Source organism: Polypterus senegalus, chromosome 1 (genome assembly GCF_016835505.1).
Source record: "Polypterus senegalus isolate Bchr_013 chromosome 1, ASM1683550v1, whole genome shotgun sequence".
NCBI classification, from domain to species: domain Eukaryota; kingdom Metazoa; phylum Chordata; class Cladistia; order Polypteriformes; family Polypteridae; genus Polypterus; species Polypterus senegalus.
Window position 1 is genome coordinate 189,280,774 of NC_053154.1, and position 12,569 is coordinate 189,293,342.

General features: G+C 36.9%; 1 protein-coding gene across 6 annotated transcripts in view; it reads right to left on the reverse strand.

The window, feature by feature from the left end:
* The window catches only part of zgc:165508 (uncharacterized protein LOC100101652 homolog), a 54,417-nt gene that overhangs the window by 27,635 nt on the left and 14,213 nt on the right, over positions 1-12,569 (reverse strand). Inside the window, exon 2 of one of the 6 annotated variants that reach the window (XM_039765237.1) lies at positions 4,278-4,389. The exons of the other annotated variants lie outside the window; for them this stretch is intronic. The gene's annotated coding sequence lies outside the window, so the exon portion shown is untranslated. The remainder of the gene's footprint in view (positions 1-4,277; positions 4,390-12,569) is intronic. 6 annotated transcript variants of the gene reach the window in all.

Below are 12,569 nucleotides of genomic sequence, written 5' to 3' on the forward strand. Positions count from 1 at the left end.
ACAAAAACAACTCCAATCAGACCATACATAGACTCAAAATGGAGCCATAGACATTGGAGCTGTAAGTCAGCCACACTAACCACCACACTGTTTTATACCAAGGAGCACAGACCTTCCTTTTTGTCTGCTCTATTAAAAGACGACTCAACCTATTAGATGAATTACAGCCAGCTGCCTAGGTCATGAAAATCTGGGGGAGGGGCACATTTAAAAAAAAAAAAAATACAGACATATGAATACTAGGATTCAATATGATTGTCTGGTTTTATTGTTTTATATTATTTTTGCATTACTAGTGATGTTTGACCTTAACGTCTGATAACCTACACAGTCCAAAAGTAACATGAACTATAACAACAGTGATAATGATAATAATTCTCAAACTCTAGCATAGAAGACACGACATACCAAAATAAAATCAATATTGTAGTGACAGATGGCACTGACTTCCCAGGAGGCTCTGCGGTGCTGCAGCTAAATTAAACAGTTAATTAGTTAATTTAATGTATGCTGTATTTTAAAATAGTGGTATTTAATGGTGTTTAATGTTGGGTTATAGCTTTTGGTAACGGGAGTGTTTTATTAAAGTTTAAAGGGGAGGCTGGAGTTTGCCTACCACTACTAACCGATGCTGCCTGGTGTAGGAGTCCAGGTATTGGAACTAAAGAGGGGTGATGAAGTTCAGTATTGCCGTTTTGTAGTGATCACATTACTTGAATGTACAACTCTACCAGTATTAGAAGAAAAAGTGTTTTTTTGTACATTGAGTGTGTCTATTTGTCATGATATTTCAACAGAACTGTAGCTCTTGAGCACATTGGTAAAGGTTGATTTCATTCAAACTACATTCAACTCCTGTATGGGCTTGCAATAGGACTTCTGAGATTTACTTGTGGCTTGTTAAAGAAGTTTTCCATAGTTCATCTCTCACCGGGTAAGATAAAAAAAAAACTCTCTGTGGTCGTGCATTGGTTGGACAGTTATATTGCATTATTTGCGTACATGAGTTTTCAGTAAATAGGAATTGTGGGTAGAGATTCCTATATAAAGATGGTTGTTATACTTTAGTTTCCTTGAATTTTGGGATTACATTAGGTTTGTCACATTTTTATTAATGGAAATGACATGTATGTTTTACAGAGCTGACTTAGTTAAAAAAAATAATTATAAAAACTGTCACCTTCATTGCGAGATACTTTTTCCAATAGAGCTTTAAACACATACCTATCAGAGGCAAACCTGTAAATCGAGTGTTAAAATGAGATGCAATAACATATATGCAAACATACATAAATAGTTTGCTAAAACGGCTTTATTCCTACATACCTCTTGAGAGCGTACCTAACCGAGACAGGCGTTGCTATAAGTAATCTAGCGCCCCCTCGACATTGTCATTGTAAATACATTTTCGTTTCCAACCTCTCCATACTTCGCTGTCCTATATACTGTCCTGACCCCAGGTTTCTATGTACAGGTCTGGCAGTGATGATTGCACTCAAAGCAAGTGGGTGGCACAAATGCTACAGCACGGGTCAGACTAAAGAAAGCCCCTTCTGTGCGACGACTGTCTACATCGTAGCATTAGCTGAAACGCCACAGTCAAGAACCGAGCCCGACTGAAAATGACACGTTTGGCTTTAAACATTGAGGTTTAAATGTGCACCACATCCAGTAAAGAGGGACACATTACAAAGAAAGAAAGAAAGAAAGAACAATCCCCTGTCACAATGAAAGGCTCCTGATGCATCAATAATGGTTTGGACGCTGCCAACATTGTTATTCTTAATCCCTACTACTAAAAATTGCATTTTTTCCAGTCGCTGCTCACACACGCAATTCAGTGTCTACATTATTTAGCTCTTCTGTGTAATTTCCACTTGCAGATGCCATTAAAGCTTTAGAAGCACAGGATCTGACAAGTGCTGGCCGAAGCTCGAGACAGCCACATGCACACAGTCGTTCTCACTCTACTTTGTAAACAGCTTCAGCTTTTCTTCTTCTTCTTGTTACTTTCCTTGAAGGGCTTACTTACATTACGCAAATGGCTTCGCTGTACCCGAACGTGTTTACTTTTCCAAGTTCAAAGTGTCCAGTGCATACATATTGTATTTGTAAAGGCCTCTTTGGAGAATGTGCACATCAAAGATGAACTATTCCTGCAAATAACAACTTATAGACTTAAATATGAAAGCAAACAAAACCTGCACTGCAGAAAGGCCACCAGTGAATAATAATGTTGATTTTGCAACATTATACAGATAACCACATTTTAATTACTTAGTATTTTGTTGAGTAAATAAAAGCTGTGCATCTGTAAAAATAAATGAAGATTTTTTACCACGACATGCAAGCTTCCTCCGTATTTCTTCTTACCCTCCAATATCCCATGTCCGGTGCATTGAAGAAGTGCAAACCACTGAATTAAACAAAGCTTGAGCTGAAGTAAGTCATACCAGTGTGGATACCATTAGACCAGTCCATTCATTAACCCTATAATCCCATTTATGGTCAGGGGAGTCCTAATCCAGACAGCAAATTAGAAACCAAAACAGGGGTTTGTCTCTTTATCATGGTACTCGTCACACCCGCACCCGGGCCAAATCAGCACTGTCAGCCAACATAGTGTGCCGTTGATGTTGAACTAAAAGGATGCATAAGCGCCACACACCAATAGTAGTAACTAGATCGGGATTTTGAGACTGTGAGGCAATAAAACGTGTGCCATCCTCTCAATAAAACCTTGGCATTCAACAGTTCAAATTCTGGCAAACTGCTGATTCTTATCTCACGCCTTGGTTGCCTCATTGTTGTGCATGGCTTGTCCCTCAAACGTCAGTCCTTAGATATGCCCATTTCCCCTTAGGGTTAGTGTTGGGATTTGGATTCCAACATTTATTCCAATCGGTTCTTTACAATATATTGATCAATTGATTTTTTTATATTAATCTATTTTTTTTAACCCATTTAAACCAGTGTTAAGCTTATATGGAGAGTGGCTATGTGACAGCAAAGGAAGAACAGCCAGTCTCGCCCCGCCACTCTTAAAATTGAAAATGTCAAAGTGGTTCTTCAGAGCCAAGTTCATTTTTGAATCCCAAATGAACCATCGATATCAAGGTTTCAGAAAGGACTTGCATTTATTTAGATCTGTAATAGGTTCCAAAGATAAATAGATAATGACAGTTTTGTGGACTGCCAGGGAGTTCCTCTTTTTAAAAACACTCTTGCTGCATACAATAACACAGGCTATGTTCAGATTTTCTTAATCTGTCACCATCATCTGTCCTACTATATATATATATATATATATATATATATATATATATATATATATAAAAATGATTTCTGTTTTGTACACATAACCCTTTCAAAGCTCAAAGAATCAATTTCATATGAGAATGTAATGGTTCCTTATTAAACGATAGTTCTACTATACAGCTCAGTAAAGTGCCTTAAAGCGCTGTTATTTTTAACAGTGTGACTATAGTCACATATATATCCATATCTTACTCAAACTCAGAATAACTGGCAGTCACACCTACCGTATTGTGGGACAGGTGGAAGCAGCATTAACCAGAAAACATACACAAAAAGAGAGACACTGGGAGAACAAGCAAACTTCAAACAGACCACGACCTACCTGTGGGTCGGCTGTGCAACAACGCATCACATACTAGATAGATAGATAGATAGATAGATAGATAGATAGATAGATAGATAGATAGATAGATAGGACTACTGGATACTTTCATTCTAGGTTTTTACGCCCTTTGGGTGTTAATTAAAACATACTGAATGGATTGCTTCACTTTTTTCAGGAATTTAGTAAGTGGTATACACAGAGAGAAAACATATACAGTATCCCGCCCTTGCTTTTTAATGACACGATGCTCTATTTTTTCCCCCCTAATTTCCTTAATTTAAACAGTTAAGATCACACGGAGGGAAATAACCCTGCAGTATCCTTCCATCCATTACACAGTCCTGTCTCACTCATCAGTGTGCCCACCTTAGCAGCATGTTTGGGTTATGTGAGGAAAACGTGGGTGTTTCTTTTAAATGAAATTCTTTACTGTTAACTCTGTCTTAATCAGGACTACTGGAAGATGTTTAAAGGAACTTAGGCTTAAAAGAAAGAAAAGGGTAACTGGATTCTAAACACCATCAACTTTGTAAATATTTTATAAAGGCAAGTTATCCGACAGTGCATCACATCGAGAATTAAACAGGGAATTGATCAGAACTTCTCTCTCTAGGAAAACGAGTGAAACAAAAACCTGCAGCCAAGATTTGTTTCTCAAGTTCACTGTTGATTCTCCCGAGAAGCCTGGTGGTTAGCATGTTCAGAGATATGATTCACTGCAATGTTCTTCTAAAAGTTTGACAGATCTGTATAATAAAAGGCAAGAGAAAGATTTCATTTTTGGAGTTGTGACTTCAGAATTTTGACTATAAAATTCTTAATATTTTCAGTCAGAACCACAAAGGGGTTTGACCTCCATCTGACAACATAAACACACACACTTTTAAAATGACTCATAACTGTTGTGCACAGGGCAAACAGCACTATAGGACCCTGGACAAAGCAGTGCACTGTGGCCCCTACCTACACAACCACTCAGCAAGTTCTCGTGGGGTCCCCAGGCTACTGCCCAGCATGCCCATGTGTTAAGACAGCCCTGACTGTGCATGCAAAATGAATGAATGAAATCTTAGGGGCACATAGCCAGACATCTGTTGAATGTTGTTTATCTTGAAGCTTTGTAACTTTTGAACTTCAATATAAAAATATATACTTAATTTTCCTTATTCCTATTTTTTATTTTACCTAATAATTTATTTAGAAAGTATTGTAAGAGTTTGTCTTTAGTTTTATAAATACAAATACATTACCGGAGCTGTACATACTCGGCAATCGCACCGATTTTGGTTTACATATACATAACTGGAGATTATTACATATGTATCTGTACACACATACACACATATATATATATATATATATATATATATATATATATATATATATATATATATATATATATATATATATATATATATATATATATATATATATATATATAGATATAGAGAGAGAGAGAGAGAGAGAGAGAGAGAGAGAGAGAGAGAGAGAGAGAGATTTTCAAGCCAAACAAGTAACAGGAGGCAGAATTTTGAAATGCACTTTTTGAAGTTTAGCCGTAAGAATTCGTTAGTTAAATGCGCAGCTAGGGACTCAGGCGAAGGGTTACGAAGCACCCACGAGCCAAGAGGGTCAATAAGCCTGACCAATCGGAACTCGCCCCCTTCTTCGCCCACTCTCTTCTCCATAAGTAAGAAAACTTTTACGCCCCGTGGAAGTGGTCGTCAGCTGATCAGACGAGCACCGTTTCATACCGCCCACAGTTATTAATATTCATAAAACATCATTTCATTTGTCGTGAATTGTAGATGTGTTACAGAAATTGCTTTCAACTCTATTTTAGTCTGAAAAAGGTTTTCGCCACTGCTTCGCCCCCATACAGCTTTGAATATCATTTCTGATACCTTAGTTGTTCAGAAACAAGCATGTTGCTCTCTAAGCATTTTTCTTTAGTTTTCTGATTATAGGGTGGTGAAGAGACGATGCCAAAACCTTTACAAACTGGACAAGCGGGAACTACCCCTGGTTGGAATGATTTTCTGAAACGGAGTACTGTGACACTTGCAATTTTCTAATCTTAAATGGACATAAAGTAAATATCTTTGAGAAATTAAATTGTAGGCAGGACAATGTACAATGAAAATGTCTCACCTGGAATATACTGCTGGACTATGGTACTCATAATTTATTTTGCAAAATTTTGTTGTGTCCATTTGCAAATTACTGCTTATCCATCCATCCATTTTCCAACCCGTTGAATCCGAACACAGGGTCACGGGGGTCTGCTGGAGCCAATCCCAGCCAACACAGGGCACAAGGAAGGAACCAATCCCGGGCAGGGCGCCAACCCACCGCAGAAATGAATGCGGTTTTAATCAAAACATAACACAACATGCAAAAGTTGAGGAAGCGGTGTACACACTAAAAATAAAGGTGTCATTCAGTGCGACGCCATAAAAGGAATCATCTTTTGTTCCCAAAAGAACCGTTCACATGAAGGTTGCAAAAAAGGCCCGTATTTACTTAGATTTGTAACAGGTTGCACAAATAGCCATGAATATATGATAACGGATTTGGGAAATGTCATTGGGCTCCTGTTTTTAGGACTCTTTTGTTGCATACGCCACATATAGTTCCTTCTCTCCTGATTTGTCAGTATACTGGTAACCTACTATACTTTAAAGATGTCAGCTTTGTTCACATATAATTTATCTTTACAAAGCACAAACAAAAAAAAAATAAAAAGAAAGAAAGGTTCTTTGTCGAGCAATCGCTGTATACACGTATGCAATTAAATTACATTTATTTATAAGAGTGCGAGTGTGAGCGCGCTCGAAAGTTCGAAACACTTCTAGCGCTTCTATCTGGTGTAGGTTGAGAGCTCTCCTGAAATGCAAGTTCAAGTGAGTAAAACATGCAGTCACGAAGGGGACTGCTGCCCAATCCAGGGTTGGTTCCTGCATGTCTTGTTATCCAATCTACCAGGACGACAAAACAGTAAGTGGAATAAAATTAGGCAAAATCTTAAAACATATTCTGGTAGAAAACCTACTAAATATTAGATTTTTGCTAATGGGACCAGCGTAACTAAAATATTCTGAGAATGTAGTGATTAAATTATCTAAGGTGTACTTAGACATTTCTATATTCTTTATATACAATAACTACAGCCCGTCAAACAGAACACGTTTTGTCAACTGCACTGCTGCTTTTTGTTAAAAAAAAGAAAAGGAAAATAAAACTTTGATTTACTGACAAAGCCAATTTTATTTGTACATGAATTGCAACCTGAATTAAATCAGCGAGATCTTCTATAACTTTTAAGGTGGCTCGGGCTCTAATGTTAAGTCGACCACCACAACACGTCTTCTTGAATTAGTGATATTTTTTTTTTTTTCTTATTTACAGATACAGTTTATACCTTCTAAACAAACTGGACTTCTACTCACTGCATTACACCCGCTCCCTCAACCCCTCCATTCCCACAATCTATTTAAAACAACGATGGCGAGAAATCGGGCGTTGATGCAGAACCTTCCATTTAGCATTCATCTCATTTTAAGGGCTTTACAGATAAAAACTTAAAACTGTTGGGTGAATTGTGAAAATGAGAGAACTACTTGCTTTAAAGTGACAATCTGACTTTAAGCCCCACCAGCATTTAGCTAAAATTGTCATCAAAATCCTAAGAAGTATTTTCCACGACCTGTTCTATTTCTGCATTCCTTTAGACAACAGGGTCCTATCGAGCCATCCCAAAGCTTTCATCATTTGTTCAATTTAAATGAGATTACAGCACCCAGTTCAAACATTAATATAACGATCGTCCGCATTATTGAATGTGAGGCATCCTTTATTAGACGTGTCAACTGGCCCTTTCAAGTGAGGACATGGGGCACCAAAGTCCTCATTTCGCACGTAATGAACTCGCGCCAAGTTATCGTCGTGCAGCGGCTTTATTATTTTCTCGTCAAGGAGTGTTAAAGAGGACCACAGAAGGGCGACTGTTTAATTCTGAATCTTAACGAGTTGATCTAGGACGTGGCCTTTAGAGTCTACATTTCTTCTTCTGCTCGCTTATAATGAAACCCTTTATGTAAAACATCGACAAGTAAAAAAAATTACACACTAAAATAGCTTTGTACAATTAATTTTCACTTTTTTGCATCCTGACCACTGCAGCCAGAAACGAAGAATGTTACATGTACTTAATCCCCTCTATTTTGTCACCAGATTCAGTTTTGCTGCATATATTGATGTGTAAATAACAGTATTTTTCATTCATTCAGTTAAGCAAATATAATTATGTACAGTTAAGCAGGTGCATTTGGTGACTAATTTTAACATAAGATTATTTATTAACAATGTCATTTTAGTTTTTTGAAAGATCTGATATTGGCATAAAAAGTTCACTATCTAAAATAGTGCCTTAATAAAAACGATGTTTTCCCAATTTATTTGTCTGCTTGTTGTCGTGAAGAGTAAGGGGATACTGGATGATGCGGTGCGGCTGTAACTAGAAACTCGATTCGCGTTCTGGCCCACTCTAGATTAATTAAAACAGTACTACGATAATAATGGTACCGGTAGTAATAGTTCACACGCGCATCTCGATTAATGTTTTTCATGTAAAGTCTACAGTATAAACCATTACTTCATTTTATTTTACCATTAAAATAAACATTCAGTAGACCCCGCTACATATTGGCACACGTAATCGTTACTTTGACCTTCTTTTATCGGTCTGTTTAATTAGGAATATTGACACATTCCCTCACAAACATATGCAGTTTTTAATATCTGGAAAACATTTGCGATTAAATTGCTTAGAGATCTTTATACAGACAACATCTTTGCATCCTATGAACAATTACATTCCAAATTTAACTTTCCAGCAACATATTTCTTTCACTATTTTCAAATTAGAAACTTTGTCAAATAGAACCTGCCCGATTTCCCTCATCTGGCACCTTCCTCTAGGCTGGAAAAATATTGCTCAATTCTGAGGACTCAGAGAGCATTTCTGCAATATATATGAAATTATTTTACAGTCCCTCCCTTTCAAAGATCCAAGAGGACAATGGGAAAAGGATCTGTCACTCAACATATCAGAAAAGGAGTGGAAGGTAGCAATGCAGAGAATTCACTCGAGCTCCATGTGCGCAAAGCATACAATTATTCAACTCAAAATTATATCGAGCACATCTGTCTCGCCTAAAACTCTCCAAAATGTTTCCAGGGCAAGATCCAACCTGCAAAAGCTGCAATCAAGTCCCAGCCTCACTGAGTCACATGTTTTAGGCCTACACCAAATTTACACCATAATGGACCAAAATTTTTAAGTGCCATTAAGACAGCCTTGGTGTCACAATCCCTCCTAACCCATTAACAGCGGTGTTTGGTGTTCTCCCAGATGGGCTTAAAGTGGAGAAGGACAAGCAAACTGTGACTGCCTTCACTGCACTATTGGCACACAGACTTATTTTGCTAAACTGGAAGAATCCTAACTCTCCTATTTTAAGTCAGTGGGTAACTGATTTATACTATTTAAAATTGGAAAAAAATTAATTCTCAGTTAAAGGATCTGTGCAGAACATTTTCAAAACCTGGCAGGATCTAATCAATAATATTTTAGAATAAGCTCTTACAGCACTGAGGAAATAATTCTCTTTGCATTTCTCTTTTTATCTCATCAATTTATGTATTTTGACCAGCTCGAAGTTTTACTCCATTGGCCATGCTCTCTTTCTCAGGGGTGGGGGTTGGGTTGATGTGTTTTCAATCCTATTTTTTGTAAAAATTGGAATGATTAAAATAAAATTAATAAAATTTTTTAAAAAAAAAGGAATATTGACACATCACTGACCCGCAGAAAATATTTGGGACACTTGATTTGCCAAACTTGATCACAAGGGGCGTGGTATCGGTCTGGGTTTGTGCTTAGATAAAGGGGCGGGTAAAGGGGCGTGATATCAAAACTGCTGCTTTCGCATGAGGTCGTTTTTTCCGTTAGGTAAAAATCATTTTGGAGTGCCTCAGTTTTAACGGTGGAAGCACCTGCGAAACCACTTGCCTAGCTAAGCCAATGATAGTTTAACGGTACTTTCTGTCTGTGGAATGAAATGTTCGTAATGGGTTTAATGTACAATTATACGCTCCACCAAAGGCTAAGAATCTCCTACCAATTTAGTGCTTTCTTAAACAACCTAGCGGAAAAGCAAAGAAGCGTGACGATAAACAGAGGCTCACACCCTGGTGTAGCTGAGGTGATTATTATTATTATATGTAAAGTTTTACTGTTAGTACATTTTCAAGTATGATAAACACTGTAGACACATAATTACCATGTGCTGTATGCTTTATGCCTTTAGAGCATGCCCTTAAGCGGCTGATTGGTTTTACACACCTTTTCATATGCCTGTTAGGTACGGATTAGTAGTGTTTTTAATTTCCGTTTTTTGATTCATACATGTGTTTCAAATACCATGCTCTTGCTTTTTTCCTGTTTTTCCTATACTATATTATCTACAGCTACTTATCAGAAATGCTTTATGAGCAACATTTTTCTATTTCTGCCTTTACCGTAATATTAAATTGTTCAGGGTGCACTCTTAAATATAATGGTTCTTTAATGGCTTTTTATGGTTCTTTATTGGGTTGTGTGGTTCCTTGTAGAATTATTGTTTGACAAAGCACCATTCAATTCTTGAAAGTGTTTTCTGCATTTGATTTTTTTTTTTTTGTGATTTGAAAAACTTAATATGAAGAAAAAAAAACCCTGAAATCTACAACATATGGTAGACTACCAGAAGGGACACTGACTACTTAAGAAAGCCTGAATTTACCCTGCCTTATTGTATGTTGGAAGAGTTCTTTTAAAATCATGACTTTATTGGTATTTTACAAATCTGTTAACATCTATTCATGGTTACTTACCGTATAGAGCCTGTTATATCTAAATAAATAAATGGCATTTTTTATGGCATTACTCTGAAGAACCACCCTGGTACCTTTATTTTGTGCATTTAGCTTCCTTCTTCATGCGCCATACTATATTAAGCAATTAGGGTGGACTTTTCACTTATTTTAGTGTAATCTAAACATGAATATGTATTAAGTCTAATCTTTTTATAATTCTGCCGTAGACATATACGTCTTTGACCCATTTAAATGTCATTCTATTTATCAAAGTTTATATGAATGTAGCATGGCTTGCTATACCTCAAGATTGCTTTCCACATTAAGTCCATATAAGCCTGTCCATCCGTTTTCTAACCCACTTGGAGAATTAGTCAATCATACATGCCATATTCTTAAAGCCATTTAATTCAAAGCAAGCAAGTGGCAGCCCTTAGTCCAAGAGAACAAAAAATTCATACACACATCCAAATGGAGACCAGTTTATGGTTACCAGCTAACCTAACTGCATATCTTTAAGGATGTTGGAGATAAAGGTATGAAGGCATGTAGAGATGATGATTTTTTTACTGCTTATAGAAATGCAAGCTATGTTCAGATTTTCTTGATCTGTTAGTATCCTACACTCTTATCAATAAAGGTGCCAAAGTGGCTCTATCGATCGATTACATAGTGGAACCATTTTTGGTTTCCAAAAGAATCAAGCACTTGAAGGTTCCATAAAGAATTCTTATTTTTATCAATCTTAGGCTCCATCAATAATCATGAATAGATGATAACAGATTTGTAACGTATCAATGGGTTCATAATTTTAAAAGGACTAAACAGGCTATGTTTTCTTGGTCAATGAGCATCTTGCTCTGTAGTCTACTATACCTGTTCTGTCCAGATATTAAGATCTTTTCTAAAGCCCAAAGAAGCACATTAATATACAAATAACCCTTCCCAACATGAAATAGTTGTTTGTCAAATAATAGTTCTATGAGAACCCACACAACACAGTGCCATTAGTGTAGCTCACTGTCCATTAAAGATTTCTGTTTTGTCCGCATATATATTAGGAACCTTTTCAAATCTCAACCAACCCATTTCATATGTAAAAATCCCTCCACAGAATGAAATGATTCTTTGTCAAGCAATGATTCTATGAGGAATCACACATCCCAGTAAAGTGCCATTACAGAAGTGTTATTTTTGACAGTGTGAGGACATTCACTCATACACCCATATTTACTCAAACTGGGAACAATTTGCAGTCATAACTCTTGCAGTCACAACCCAGTAAAATGTCACTAAATATCCAGTACTTAAGAGCGCAGCATCATGTTATCAAAGTTAATGTTTAGAGCACCCTTCACAGGGGACCCCATGACAAGATGACCCCAAAAGTAAAAGGGAATTCATTGACAGTTAAACTAATTCTGAGTAGTGTGGAAGGAGTAGCCTGTTTGGATGCTATTAGACACAAGGCAGGAACAGCTTTTAGATGGGATGCCAGCCAATTGCATTGCACACTCATATGGGAACAATATAATGTCACCAATCGTTTAACCCCTACACTGAAAAAAGTGTAACATTGATGTTGTTCATTCAATGTAAATTTTCTCTTTCAAGCAACTTAAGACTTAAGAGTTGTCATTTAGTGTTGTAGCTTGAAATATTTGGTTTCAGATCTTGATCAAAGTTAAAAAATTGTTTGTACCAAAGTAAGTTATGGTGGAAGGAATAAACATAAAAATCCTATTTCAGTTAACCTAATAGTTTAGGTTGTATGTGTGCTGTGTTGGAGGGGCCGTTTGCATACAGTATTCTTCTGGTTGAACTTTCCAGCGTGCTGGCTTTCCAACTGCCAAAAAAGAACGACGCTTTCCCGAATGGAGTGGACGTGGCTATCCAGGTCTGGTCATTTTCAGCAGCAGACTTTTATAACGGAGGATTTCTGGTAAGTAACCCCGTTTCTCAACTGTATAAGAACTTGTAACAAAACATACTTTCAATAAAGCTGTAG